The sequence below is a fragment of the Gossypium arboreum genome, chromosome 3, assembly GCF_025698485.1.
Source record: "Gossypium arboreum isolate Shixiya-1 chromosome 3, ASM2569848v2, whole genome shotgun sequence".
Lineage (NCBI taxonomy): Eukaryota > Viridiplantae > Streptophyta > Magnoliopsida > Malvales > Malvaceae > Gossypium > Gossypium arboreum.
In genome coordinates, this window is record NC_069072.1 from 21,029,268 (window position 1) to 21,043,588 (window position 14,321).

At 35.2% G+C, this 14,321-nt stretch overlaps 1 long non-coding RNA gene and 1 other non-coding gene across 2 annotated transcripts; one reads left to right on the forward strand and one right to left on the reverse strand.

The window, feature by feature from the left end:
* Nucleotides 1-2,865: 2,865 nt before the first annotated feature.
* LOC128291361 (small nucleolar RNA R71) lies at nt 2,866-2,972 on the reverse strand. The gene has a single exon (XR_008281137.1). It is a non-coding gene; the product is annotated as a small nucleolar RNA R71 (small nucleolar RNA).
* A 10,161-nt stretch (nt 2,973-13,133) lies between these two features.
* Nucleotides 13,134-14,022, forward strand: LOC128290682 (uncharacterized). Its single transcript, XR_008280470.1, has 2 exons — nt 13,134-13,190; nt 13,815-14,022. It is a non-coding gene; the product is annotated as an uncharacterized LOC128290682 (long non-coding RNA).
* The last annotated feature ends 299 nt before the right edge of the window (nt 14,023-14,321 follow it).

The window sequence follows — 14,321 nt, forward strand, 5'->3', positions numbered from 1 at the left end:
ATTATGAGAAATCATAATTTTAAATTTATTAAACAAAACGCATCATTTATTGAAAACCGTTGGTTTCATAAGAAAAGAACGATAGATAGAAATTACAACTCAAACAAAGTGACTAAAAAACATGAGGTAAAATAAAAGAGTGTAACATTTAGATAGTAAGAAAAGAACCACAGATAGATAAAGGAAAAAGAAGAGATAGTGTAACATGAGGTAAAAGAAGCTCTTAGATTAGCCAAGGTGACTCAAAAATAGCTTCTTGAATAAAGATGTAGGATAAAAAGGAAAATTAGGAAGATAAATGTAACTTAAGAAATGGAATTGAAAAAAAAAAATTTGTCACAGTAAATATTTATTTTTCAAAAGGTTAAATTGATGGGAAAAGCTTGTTAAGTCTAAAGGGTAGTGCACAGAATTCATTCCTAACATTTGATTTGTAAAAGCAAAACTTTCCCCACCAGTTCAATCCAATGTCCTTTCTGCTTTCATCATTTTCTCAACAAAGTGTTAAATCAAAGCATGCTGGAGCTAAAGTGAGATGATACATACAGCTCATAGATTATAGTAAAAACATATAATGGATAAGCTCAAGGCATTTTTCTTCCGATATATACATGTTTGTAGGTAAAGATGAGCCTACTAATTTCTACGACACTTTACTTATTCTAATCGGGGAATTTTATTTACATTGAGATTTACCATTTGGGCTAACTATATAAACCCACCAAATGAAGATTAAAAAATTCAATTTTGGCCAAATCAAAAAGCTTTTAGATGAAAAAAAAAACTAAAATTGCGCTAAACGTGCACAATTAGTGATAAACCGTAAATTATACATATTTTTACCTCATGTTTAATTCATTTTATGGATGATTTCTCATTAGAATTGGTGAATTCGATGCTCCTAATGCTTTAATTTCATGTTTTATACTTAGGAGAGCATATAAGAGCGAAATGAACGAGAAACGGGCCAAAAATGGAGAAAATGGGCCGAAGTACGAAATCAACACAGCCTGGACCTCCTCATACGGACACACCACACGGCCGTGTCAATTTGGCAGGCTCGAACACGGCCTAAAGTAATCGAACACGGGCGTGTGCCACGAGCGTGTCCCTGCCGAGCCCAAGTTGAGTCCAATTCGGAAAAGGCCAATTTTGAGGCCTTTTAGGCATTCCAAGGCCTATAAATACACCCTAGAGGAGGAGGAAAAATGAGACGGAGAATAGGGGGTAAGGAATTACTCCAAGGAAGCTGATTAATCCATCTCAGGACCTGGATTTATCATCAAGATTGAAGATCTCTCCTCAATTTCCCTACAGGAGTTTTGGGTTTTCTTTATATTTTGTATTCTTTATTATTCTGAGATGTTTTGTTATTTAGTTATGAACTAAAACCCCTAAATACCTAAGGGGAATGAAACCTAAGACGAATCTTGTTATTATTTTCTGAATCGTATGATAAATATTTAACTTGTTCTTAATTATGTGTTCTTAATTCTTGTTTTAATATCCCGGATCTTGATTCAAGACAAGCTCTTATTAGGAGGAGGAATAGACCTGTCTAAGAGTACATTTGTCATAATTAAGCGGAGTTGATTGCGCGCCTAGACATAGGGTGACAAGATTTTGCTGGATTAGGGTGAAACCTAATAAGGGGATCCATAGATTGAGTTAATGTAACCCTAGAGTGTTAATTAGTGAAAAGTCTCGGTTATTCAATCTAGGGATTAGAAGTTATTAGTCTTGAATAGGGATAATAACATAACTTAGGGATCTCTACGGAATAAGTTGAATGAATAAATCGTCCGATTCGGAGCCAGAATAACAAGTAAAGTCTAGTTGGATTTTTCCTTAGGTATTGTCTTAAGTCAATCAATTTTTCCTAAAAGCAATTCCCTAATTCTTTTCTCTGTGCGGTCTTAGTTTAGATAATTAGCCAATTAAAACAAAACCTCTTTATTCTTAGGCTAGATAATAAAAAGACAGTCATTACTAGTACTTTTAGTTCCTTTGGGTTCGACTATTCGGTCTTGCTAAAACTATACTACTGTTCGATAGGTACACTTACGTACATCGCGATAATAGTTAGTTCAAGAACGAGTAATTATAAATATTTAAAACCTATCACGAAACCACACGATCAAGTTTTTGGCGCCGTTGCTGGGGAACTAAAATATTAGGAACACTCAATTTTTATTACTTTACCCATTTATTTTTCTTGCAATTTAATTTTATATTATTATTACTTATTTATTTATTTATTTTTTTCCGTCTCTTGGCAGCTTTTTATAGTTTATAACTAGAAGAAACTCGTCAGGGCCACTACTTTTTGACGAAGAAATCGATCGCACAGTTCATAGAAACCAAAGCAAAATAAGGCGAAGCTTAAGATACATGGAGAACGAGCAAGAAGACGATACTCAACCCCCAACCGAAGAGATGGCTGAAAACCAAGGCAATCAGCTACCTCTTGCAATTGCAGTTAATTAAAATCCTGCTCCACGCATTATGTATGATTATGCTAAACCTTCTTTAACAGGAATTGAATCTAGCATAGTTAGACCTGCTGTAGCTGCAAATCCTTTTGAATTAAAACCTAACACTATTCAGATGTTACAGCAATTTGTTCAGCTTGATGGTTTGCAGGATGAAGATCCCAACACTCACTTAGCAAACTTTCTGGAATTTTGCGATACATTTAAAATCAATGGCATTTCTAATGATGCCATTTGTCTTCGGTTATTCCCTTTTTCATTAAGGAACAAAGCTAAACAGTGGCTGAGCTCGTTACCACAAGGGTCAATTACTACTTGGGAACAAATGACCGAAAAATTCTTACTAAAATATTTTCCGCCGGCTAAAATGGCTAAATTACGTAATGACATCTCTTCTTTTGTGCAGATGGATTTAGAAACCCTCTACGATGCATGGTAGAGATACAAGGACTTACTAAGAAGGTTCTCTCACCATGGGTTACTGCTTTGGCTCCAAGTTCAAACATTCCACATTGGTCTGAATCCTTCGACTCGGCAAATGGTTGACGCAGCTGCTGGTGGAACCATAAATAATAAAACACCGGAAGATGCCTATGAGTTTATAGAGGAGATGTCACTAAATAACTATCAGTGGCAAGTCATGAGGACAAAGCCAATGAAAACAGCCGACATTTATAATGTCGATTCGGTCACCATGCTCTCTAATCAGGTAGAACTCTTAAATAAAAAGATTGATGGTTTTCTTAATTCTTCACAGGTTCACCCAGTAATGCAGTGCGAAGCAAGTGGAGGTGGAACAAACCATTCGGAATACCAACCTTATGGCCATAACATGGATAACGAGCAACTAAACTACATGGATAATAATCCTCGACCTCAAAACAATCCATTTAGTAACACTTACAATGCAGGTTGGAGGAACCATCCCAATTTTTCGTGGGGAGGCCAAGGAAATCAAAGACCACAACATCCTCCGGGTTCAGCAACCACCTTACCAACAGGAAAAGAAGTGAAACCTTGAAGAGATGTTCTCAAAGTTTATATCAGTGTCAGAAACCCGTTTTCAGAATACCGAGGCAGCACCTAAGAATCAACAAGCATCGATCCAAGGGCTCGAAACTTAGATAAGCCAGCTATCCAAACTGATCTCGGAAAGACCACTAGGAAGTTTACTTAGTAACACCAAATCAAAAGAGCATGTCAAAGCAGCTACATTAAGGAGTGAGAAAGTGTTAGTGGAATCTGAAAAGAAGTTGGCATAAGAAGCCGTGGAAATCGAAAGGAGGGAAGAAAAACCTAAAAATAGTGACAAACCAGTGCCGGAGGAATATAAACCACCAGTTCCATATCTAGAAAAATTGAAAAAAGATCACATTGATGCACAATTCGGTAAGTTTCTTGAACTTTTTAAGCAATTACATATCAACTTACCTTTTGTTGATGCCATCTCGCAGATGCCTACCTACGCAAAATTTTTAAAGGAGCTTCTAACAAATAAAAGGAAGTTCGATGACTTATCTACAGTAGAACTCAACGAGGAGTGCTTAACCATACTCCAAAACAAGCTGCCAAACAAACTGAAAGATCCAAGAAGTTTTACTATCCCTTGCTTAATTGGTAGTCTGAATGTTGAAAAAGCACTAGCTGATTTAGGCGCTAACATTAATTTGATGCCATACAAAATGTTCAAACAACTTGGTCTTGGGGAACCTAAACCTACTAGGATGAGTATTCAATTAGTCGATAGATCTGTTAAATATCCTAGGGGTATTATAGAAGACGTACTCGTAAAAGTAGATAAATTTATATTACCTGTTGATTTTGTTGTGCTTGACATGGATGAAGATGTGAAAGTACCCTTAATTTTAGGATGCCCATTTCTAGCCACTGCTAGAGCTGTAATCGACATGGGTCAGGGTAAATTGGTACTTAGAGTAGGTGACAAGGAGATTATCTTTAAAATTTAAGATGCTATGAGATTCTCTAGGGAGCAGGATGATTCATGTTATTTTATTGATTCTATTGATCATATTACTCAAGACTCTTTTCAGGAAATTGTACAAGAGGAGACGACAGAACCGTATCCAGCGCAAGGCGAGGAGACATGTGAGGAACCTAATGACCATTCGTCAAGACAAGTAGAATATGAGGGCGTTAAGATAAATGATGAACTTAAGCAAAAACCCTCTATTGAGGAGCCTCCCAAACTAGAACTTAAACAATTACCAAACCACTTAGAATACGCATTCCTTGGAAATAATTCTACATTACTAGTTACTATTGCTTCTAATTTGCAACCCAAGGAGAAAGAGGAATTAATCCAAGTATTAAAAGAACATAAAAAGGCCATAGCTTGGAAAATTTCTGACATTAAAGGAATCAACCCTTCTTTTTGCACCCACAAAATTTTGATGGAAGATGAATACAAACCGTGTGTGCAAGCTCAAAGACGTCTGAACCCCAACACGAAGGAAGTTGTAAAAGCCGAGGTAATTAAACTTCTAGATGATGGAATTATTTATCCTATTTCTGACAGTTCTTGGGTAAGTCCAGTGCAGGTTGTCCCCAAAAAAGGAGGCATGACGGTTGTGACCAATGAGAAGAATAAATTAATCCCAACAAGAACAGTCACAATATGGAGAGTTTGCATAGACTACAGGAAACTAAATGATGCCACAAGAAAAGATCACTTCCCCTTGCCATTCATTGATCAAATGTTGGAAAGATTATCCGGACACATGTATTACTGCTTTCTAGACGGACTCTCTGGTTACTTCCAAATCCCAATAGCTCCTGAAGATTAAGAAAAGGCGACATTCACATGCCCGTATGGTAAGTTCGCTTATCGTAGAATGCCTTTTGGATTATGTAATGCTCCTGCCACTTTTCAGCGCTGTAGGATGGCCATATTCGACGAACTCGTGGAAGATATCATGGAAGTATTTATGGATGATTTTTCAGTATTTGGTAACTCTTTCCATCTCTGCCTTAAAAATTTAAAACGAGTCTTAATAAGATGTGAGGAAATAAACCTTGTGCTTAATTAGGAGAAATGTCACTTCATGGTTTAAGAAGGTATTGTATTAGGGCATAAAATTTCTAGTAAAGAGATTGAGGTGGATAAATATAAAATAGAAACAATAAAAAAATTACCACCTCCTAGTTCAGTTAAGGCTATTGGAAGCTTTTTAGGACATGCTGGTTTTTATAGAAGATTTATTAAGGATTTTTTTAAAATAGCTAAGCCTTTGACTAAATTGTTAGAAAAAGATATACCTTTTAACTTCGATCAGGAATGTTTAGAAGCATTTAATACTTTAAAGGACAAATTAATTAATGCTCCAATCATAATTGCACCTGATTGGAACTTGCCATTTGAACTAATGCGTGATGCGAGTGACTTTGCAGTAGGTGCAGTATTGGGACAGCGAAGAGACAAGTATTTTCAACCTATCTATTACGCCAGTAAAACCTTATCGGCTGCACAAGAAAATTATACTACTACGAAAAAAGAGTTGCTAGCTGTGGTTTTTGCATTTGATAAATTTCGATCGTATCTCATATTGTCTAAAGTTGTTGTTCACACTGACCATTCCACCCTTCGCTACATTTTATCTAAAACTGATGCAAAACCTTGACTCATTCGATGGATTCTCCTATTGTAGGAATTCGACTTGGAGATTCGGGATAAGAAAGGAGCTGAAAATCTCGTGGCTGATCATCTTTTCAGGCTTGAGAAATCCAATACCGGAGAACTAGATGACGTTGAAATAAATGATTCGTTCCCTGAAGAAAAATTTTTCGTTACATCTAACTCTGAGGTACCTTGGTTTGCAGACATCACAAATTTTTTAGCTGCTAACATTATCCCAAAAGGGTTAACACACTAGCAAAAGAAGCAATTCCTTAATGATGTGAAAAACTACTTTTGGGATGACCCATTTCTGTTTCGCAGATGTGCAGATCAAGTCATTAGAAGATGCGTTACAAGATCAGAAACATCAAAAATATTGGAACACTGCCACTCAGGGCCAACCGGAGGACACTATAGTGGAACTAAGACCGCACACAAAATACCTAAATTAGGTTTTTATTGGCCTTCGTTATTCAAAGATGCTATCAGTATGTTACTTCATGTGACAAATGCCAAAGGACAGGTAACATATCTAAACGTGATGAAATGCCTCAAAACTACATACTTTCATGTGAAATATTTGACATTTGGGGTATCGATTTCATGGGCCCATTCCCCAGTTTATTTGGGAATAAAAACATCTTAGTAGCAGTTGACTACATGTCCAAATGGGTAGAAGCCCAAGCTCTACCTACTAATGATGCTAGAGTGGTAGTACGTTTCCTTAAAAAACTCTTCTCGAGATTCGGAACACCTAGAACAATTATCAGTAACAGGGGCACTCATTTTTGTAATACCCAATTTGAGAAAACCCTTAAGAAATACGGAGTTCATCATAGAACAGCCACCCTATACCATCCTCAAACTAATGGACAAGTTGAAGTAGCAAACCGAGAAATCAAACGGATCCTTGAAAAAACAGTAGAAACAAACAGAAAAGACTGGGCAACAAAAGTAGACGATGCCTTATGGGCTTACAGAACTACTTTTAAGACTTCCATCGGGACATCACCTTACAGACTTGTTTATGGAAAAAGTTGTCATCTACCATTCGAACTAGACCATAAAGCTTTTTGGGCTATTAAACTTCTAAACCTTGATCCCGAACTTACAGGAAAAAATAGGTTGATGCAGTTGAACGAGCTTGATGAATGGCGAGCCAATGCATACGAAAATTCACGCCTATACAAGGAAGCAACAAAGCGGTGCCATGACGTTCGTTTAAAGCAACGAAAACAATTTGAAATTGGAGATCTCGTCTTACTATACAACTCAAGACTCAAATTATTTCCCGAGAAACTAAAATCATGATGGTCAGGACCCTTCGTAATTCAATCTGTTCTTCCACATGGCACAATAGAGGTAAGTTACCCATCATACGGTGCTTTCAAAGTAAATGAACACCGTCTCAAACTTTATAAAGTCGATGGAGAAGAGTTACGACTCCACAAACTGCCCTGAATAAACCAACAAGGTAACAGTCAAGCTTAGACTATAAACAAGCACTTCTCGGGAGGCAACCCGAATACTAACGGTTTTAAATTATTTACATTTCAAGTTCTAAACATTTAGGTCACTAACAGAGTACTTAAAGCACAGGTTAACAACTCCACACGGCCTAGCACACGGCCGTTCTTAAGGTCGTGTGACCAACACGGATAGAAACATGGCCGTGCAATATGGCCATGCAGAAACAGGGTAGAAGATTTCCCCAAACACGGGCTACGATAAAATGCCACGGCTGTACGACATGGCCGTGGTCGAATCTGCCAAATAAATACGGGCGTGCGAAAACCTACATGACCGTGGGAGAAGCGAACCACGCCAGACACGGCCATGCGACACGTTCTTGTAGCCATACGGCCTATACACATGGGCGTGCGAGAAGGCCATGTGACGACATTACAATTTGCGACGAACACGGACGGGACACGACCCACATAGGCGTGTGCACTGGCCGTGCCACTTGAAAAATTAGAATAATTATCTTATTTTATTTTTCTTTCATTAAGTTTTTAAGATTCAATTGTTTTTAAGATTCATTTGTTTTCCTTTTAAAAATGGCTTACCTTCAGAGTCAAGCTTGCCATCCAGAGTTATCTCCAATACTCGATCTCATTAATCCAAGAATATCATCCATTCTTAATACAGGAAGTTTCACTTCTCTCCCTATTTTAATTTTATATACTCTAATATCTATCTTTGTACATTGAGGGCAATGTACGTCTTAAGTGTGGGGGAATATTTTTTTCATTATCAGAAAAATCCCTAAATGATTGTCTTGTTCTCTTGAAAAGCTTTCATATCATATTTAGGATAAATTTTAATTAATTTATGATTTTGATTGATATAGCTTGAATTAAAACACAGGGATTTATGCATTGATTGTTTAAACTTTAAGACATTAGAGAATCAAGCATGATAAGTTGATTTTTAAGAATTTAAAATTATAGGTTGTTTCCCCAAGTCTAGGTATTACTTTGAATTGGAATTCACAAGTCTTAACATCAAAAAGCCATAATTTTTTGTGAGATTTTTGAGCCTTTTGAGCATCTATTAATTCTTTCATACTCACTTTTATATTGCTTTGAGTGCGTTAGTATTGAACTGTTATTCTGGAACGTGCTTGATTATGCATGTCGAGACCACACCATTTGATTTGATATGTCAAAATGATTAAGGCACTTAGTATTAACCCACTCATGCCATGAAAAGCCTACCTTTACGATTAACCCCTAGTAAACCCCCTTGAGCATAACAAACCATTTCTTGTATTACCCTTAATATTAACCTTTAACCCATTATTGTTGAAATCCCCTAAATTAATCCCTATTTTTGTCGAGATTTAAGTTGAATGGATTGCTTAGCTATGTTTTGTTCTTAAAAGTTAGTCTATGATTATTTAACTTCTTTTTAATTAAAAAAACAAACTATGTATACATATCTGTAATTTCATATTCTGAGAAGAAGCTCTGTTGTACACAAGTGAAGATTAACTCTTTTAATAGTTAGGTAATTTTTCAATTCAATCTCGATTCTAACCCTTTCTTTCAGTTCGTGACCACACTACCCTAACCAAGCCTCACTACAACCCTTTAAAGACCTTTTGATTGATGTATCATCTTAAATTATAGTGGTGGAGATTTGATTTTCATGCAAGCCTATGGTAATGACTTTTCATTATTGACTATTGAGTGCTTCATTTATTGTCCTTAAACACCTCGAGTGATTTGAGTGAATCTTTAGTGAGGATGGGAAACTCAGTGATATTCTAAATCAAAGGTAATTACTTAGATGCGGAGAGACACCTATGTTTGCATGATTAAATACTCAACTTGGAATGTTTGAAACTTTTATGTTCTTTTAGTTGAATTCTCAATGTATGATTACTTATGGATTAATGTGAGATATTATCGATAGAAATTATAAGTTGAGAAGAATTTATTTTGATTATGAGTTGAGAATTTTACTTGAGGACAAGCAAATGCTTAAGTGTGGCGGTATTTGATAACCGTAAATTATACATATTTTTACCCCATGTTTAATGCATTTTATGAATGATTTCTCATTAGAATTGGTGAATTTGATGCTCCTAATGCTTTAATTTCATGTTTTATGCTTAGGAGAGCATAGGAGAGTGAAAGGAACGAGAAATGGGCCAAAAATGGAGAAAATGGGCCAAAGTACGAAATCAATACAGCCTGGACCTCCTCACACGGGCAGACCACACGGCCGTGTCAATTTGGCAGGCTCGAACACGGCCTGAAGTAATCGAACACGAGCATGTGCCACGGGCGTGTCCCTGCCGAGCCCAAGTTGAGTCCAATTCAGAAAAGGCCAATTTTGAGGGCTTTTAGGCATTCCAAAGCCTATAAACACACCCTAGAGGAGGAGGAAAAAGGAGACGGAGAATAGGGGGTAAGGAATTACTCCAAGGAAGCCAATTGATCCATCTCAAGAGCCGGATTCATCATCAAGACTGAAGATCTCTCCTCAATTTCCCTACAAGAGTTTTGGGTTTTCTTTATGTTTTTTATTCTTTATTATTCTAAAATGTTTTCTTATTTAGTTATGAACTAAAACCCCTGAATACCAAAGGGGAATGAAACCTAAGACGAATCTTGTTATTATTTTCTGAATCGTATGATAAATATTTAACTTGTTCTTAATTATGTGTTCTTAATTCTTGTTTTAATATCCCAAGATACTGATTCAAGACAAGCTCTTATTCAGAGGAGGAATAGACCCTGTCTAAGAGTACATTTGTCATAATTAAGCGGAGTTGATTGCGCGCCTAGACATAGGGTGACAAGATTTTGCCGGATTAGGGTGAAACCTAATACGGGGATCCATAGATCGAGTTAATGCAACCCTAGAGTGTTAATTAAAGAAAAGTCTCAGTTATTCAATCTAGGGATTAGACGTTATTAGTATTGAATAGGGATAATAACATAACTTAGGGATCTCTAAGGAACAAGTTGAATGAATAAATCGTCCGATTCGGAGCCAGAATAACAAGTAAAGTCTAGGTGGATTTTTCCTTAGGTATTGTCTTAAGTCAATCGATTTTTCCCAAAAACAATTCCCCAATTCTTTTCTCTGTGCGTTCTTAGTTTAGATAATTAGTCAATTAAAACAAAACCTTGTTATTCTTAGGCTAGATAATAAAAAGACAGTCATTATTAGTAATTTTGGTTCCTTTGGGTTCGACTATCCGGTCTTGCTAAAACTATACTACTGTTCGATAGTACACTTGCCTACATCGCGATAATAGTTAATTCAAGAACGAGTAATTATAAATATTTAAAACCTATCACGAAACCACGCGATCAATCAGCAAATGCAATTAAGCAAACCACCTAACGAGTCAACTTGCTCAATTATATCTACAAAATAACGTATCTAAATGATACTAGGCGTTAATTATAACAAAAGCAAAGCATTAGACGTAAAGATTTAATAGCCCCCATTTACATAATTGATTCATCACCATTATCGATATCATAAGGAAAAAAATCATCACGATTATCATACTAAAAGCTATAATAACAGGGTATGTTCTTAATAAAATACAAAAAGTGTCATAATCATTTCTTCAAAAGTTTCTAATTTGTTCTCTTTTACAACTCGACAAAACTCCTATTTAATGAAATAGACAACAAATCTCAAACCTTCTATTTGGTATAATGTATAGTGAAACCAAACAACTTACCACTACTTTTGAAAGTAAACACGGCTTACACAATTGAAAACTCGTCTACTATATGTTTTAATAGTACTTAATTGATTCAACATTAGCATATATACGACTATAATTATAGGTTCACCAAAGTAACCAATGCTTACACAATCCAAAACAACATCTACTATATCCTTTAATAGTACTTCTTTGGTAACCCAAACTTGCTTTTCAACATTTCCAAAATCGAACATACCCCAAGCAACAGTGAATTCCTCACCGGTGGCGCTGGCTTGGTTAGCTTGACACTCGATACCTAAACAACGAAATTGAAGAAAACAATCAGAAACAGTAACCTTAAAAAAAAACCCCTAAATCAAATTAACAAAAAATTGAAAAAAATCAAGATAGAAATACGCCTGTTTATTATATATACATGCATCCAACATAGGATTAACTCAATCATTCCAGGCCTAATTGATACACAGAATATTTCATTTAGGCACAATTTGCTTTGTTGGTTTTACAATTTGCTTTGCTAGTTTATATCCAAATACGAAAGGGGAAAAAAAGTTGAAAGAAGTGAAAGAACTTTAACTAAAAAAATCAGATAAAAAAAGGAATCAAATGCACTTATTGTAAATAAGGAGGTTCAACTAGAAGGAAGATGAAGATGAAGGGCGAATAGATGTTTGATTTGTCATCGTTTAAGGAACTAATTTCTAAGGTTCACTTTAGGGATAAATGTTGAGGAAGAAATCTGAGTGAAAATGATGAAAAAGAGAGGCAGGCTATTTTGGTCCAAAAAAGTAAAAATATTATTACGGGTGTGGTTTTGAATGGTCATTCAGACCCCCTGTAACATTCCGAAATAGGGCCTAAACGGAACAGTGGTTGCGAAACCACAAATTTAGGGTAAAAAATATATATATATATATATATATATATATATTATTATTTTGAGGTTCATGGTATGATTACATGATTGTGTGAAAATTTCGTGATAAAATTCTATGCATAAAGTGCTTAAATTGAGGTTAGGGACTAAATCGAATAATTTGCAAAACTTGCATTCTAGAAGTTTTAGTATGAAATTATTTTGGAATATTAATTAGGAGATCTTAAATGGTAATTTGACCAATTTTAAGTTCATGGACAAAATTAGGACATGGAAGGAATTTTTGAAAGTTTAGTAAGGAGGGCATTTTGGTCATTTGGTTATTAACATTAATAAAAGGTGAAAAGATGATAAAATTGTATCATCTTCTTCAAGTTACCAGCAGAACCTTACCTCTCTCCATAGCTGGGGTTTATTCAACTTTCAAGCTTCATAGTAAGTGATTCCAAGCCCCGTTTTTAATGATCTTTACGTTTTTGAAGTCCCGGTAGCTCGATAAAGCTTATGCTAGCAATAATTTAAGTTAGGAATCAAATTTGGAAAAATGCCAATAGGTGAAATTTGTGTATTTTGATGTTTTATGATGGAATATGAGTTTTTAAATTATGTTAGACAACTTGTGCTACTTGGTTTTAAGTGAAAACGAGTAAAAAGGCTTAATCGGTAAAAATACCTAATAGTCATAAGTACATGTTAGTGTGTGAATTTGATGTTGCCATAGAAGGGAAAAATGATCAGCATGTCATAAAACATAAGAAAATAGGATGAAGTTTAATTTACGAGCCTTAGGGCAAAAGTGCAAATATGTGAAAGTTTAGGGCAAAATGTAATTTTTCCAAAGTTTGAGTAAAGGGTTGTTTTGATAAATGTTGATATTAAATAAGCTAAATTTGCTATTATAGATCAAGAAGAGCGAAATTGAGAGTAGATCGGGAAAAGAAAAAGTAAAGGACTAAATTGTAAAGTTTAGTCACATTTTGTATCGAGGTAAGTTTACTGATGAAATAAATGCAATATTCTTTTATTTTACATTATTATTGTCAATTTCAGCATTTATATATTTATGTTATGAAAATATTTAAAGTCGAATTTAAGGTGAAGTGACAGAGGAAAAGTGTTAGAAAGCCGGTTGAACCCTAGGAATGTTAGGATATTAGGGTTGACAGATGTGAGCGAAATGAGCCATGTAAGTCCATATTAGAAATATGGCTTTGGAGACAGGATTGAGCCATGTAAGTCCATATTATGTATGGCATTGGAGAGCAGAATAATTCATGTAAGTCCATGTCAAAGACATGGCATTGGCGAGATATTGATAGACAGAAGCGACCTAGTATCCTTAGTATTCCGAGTGGTTCAACGGGTCAGGATACGAGTTAAATTAAAGTGAATTAACAACAAAGGAAAAGTAGATTATACTTATGAAAAAGGAAAGGTCAGGTAAGAAAGAAGGTAAGGGAATAAAGAAGAAGATAGAAATTGAGAAGTAAAGAAATTTATGATGTTAGATGATATTATGCATAATTATCCATTATGTTGAATGTTGTGATTTATTTGCTTGTAAGCTTACTAAGCCTAGTGCTTAATCTCTTTGTTTTCTTCTTCTTATAGTACTTATCTAGCCACTCGGGGATCGAAGGAAACGTCGGAGGCCGATCACACTATCAAAGAAATAACTCGGTATAATTAGACGTTTTGTTTTGTGTATGGCATGTATAGAAACTTAGCCACTTTTGGTATAATATGAACAATGAATGATGTGTAAATACTTGCTAGTGATTAGCTAATAAAAATGGCCGATGATATGCATGTTTATTAATATGTATGATTGAATGGTGATTATCACATGAAAATTATGAAAAATGTGAAAGTAACCTAAAAACAGATTCAAGTAACAGCAATGACGTAACTTTGAAAAATCACTAAAAATTTTATAAACATAGTTTGAAGATGAATAATATATGAAATTAAAGCTTATTATATCTATTTTCTTATGGAATAAGAAAAATAGGTAAAGGTATTATATTTCATGATATATCTGAGTTTTAGTGAAACAGGGTCAGAGCAATTTCTGGAACCCTGTTTCAACTTTGGAAATTCACCATAAATTTTACAAAA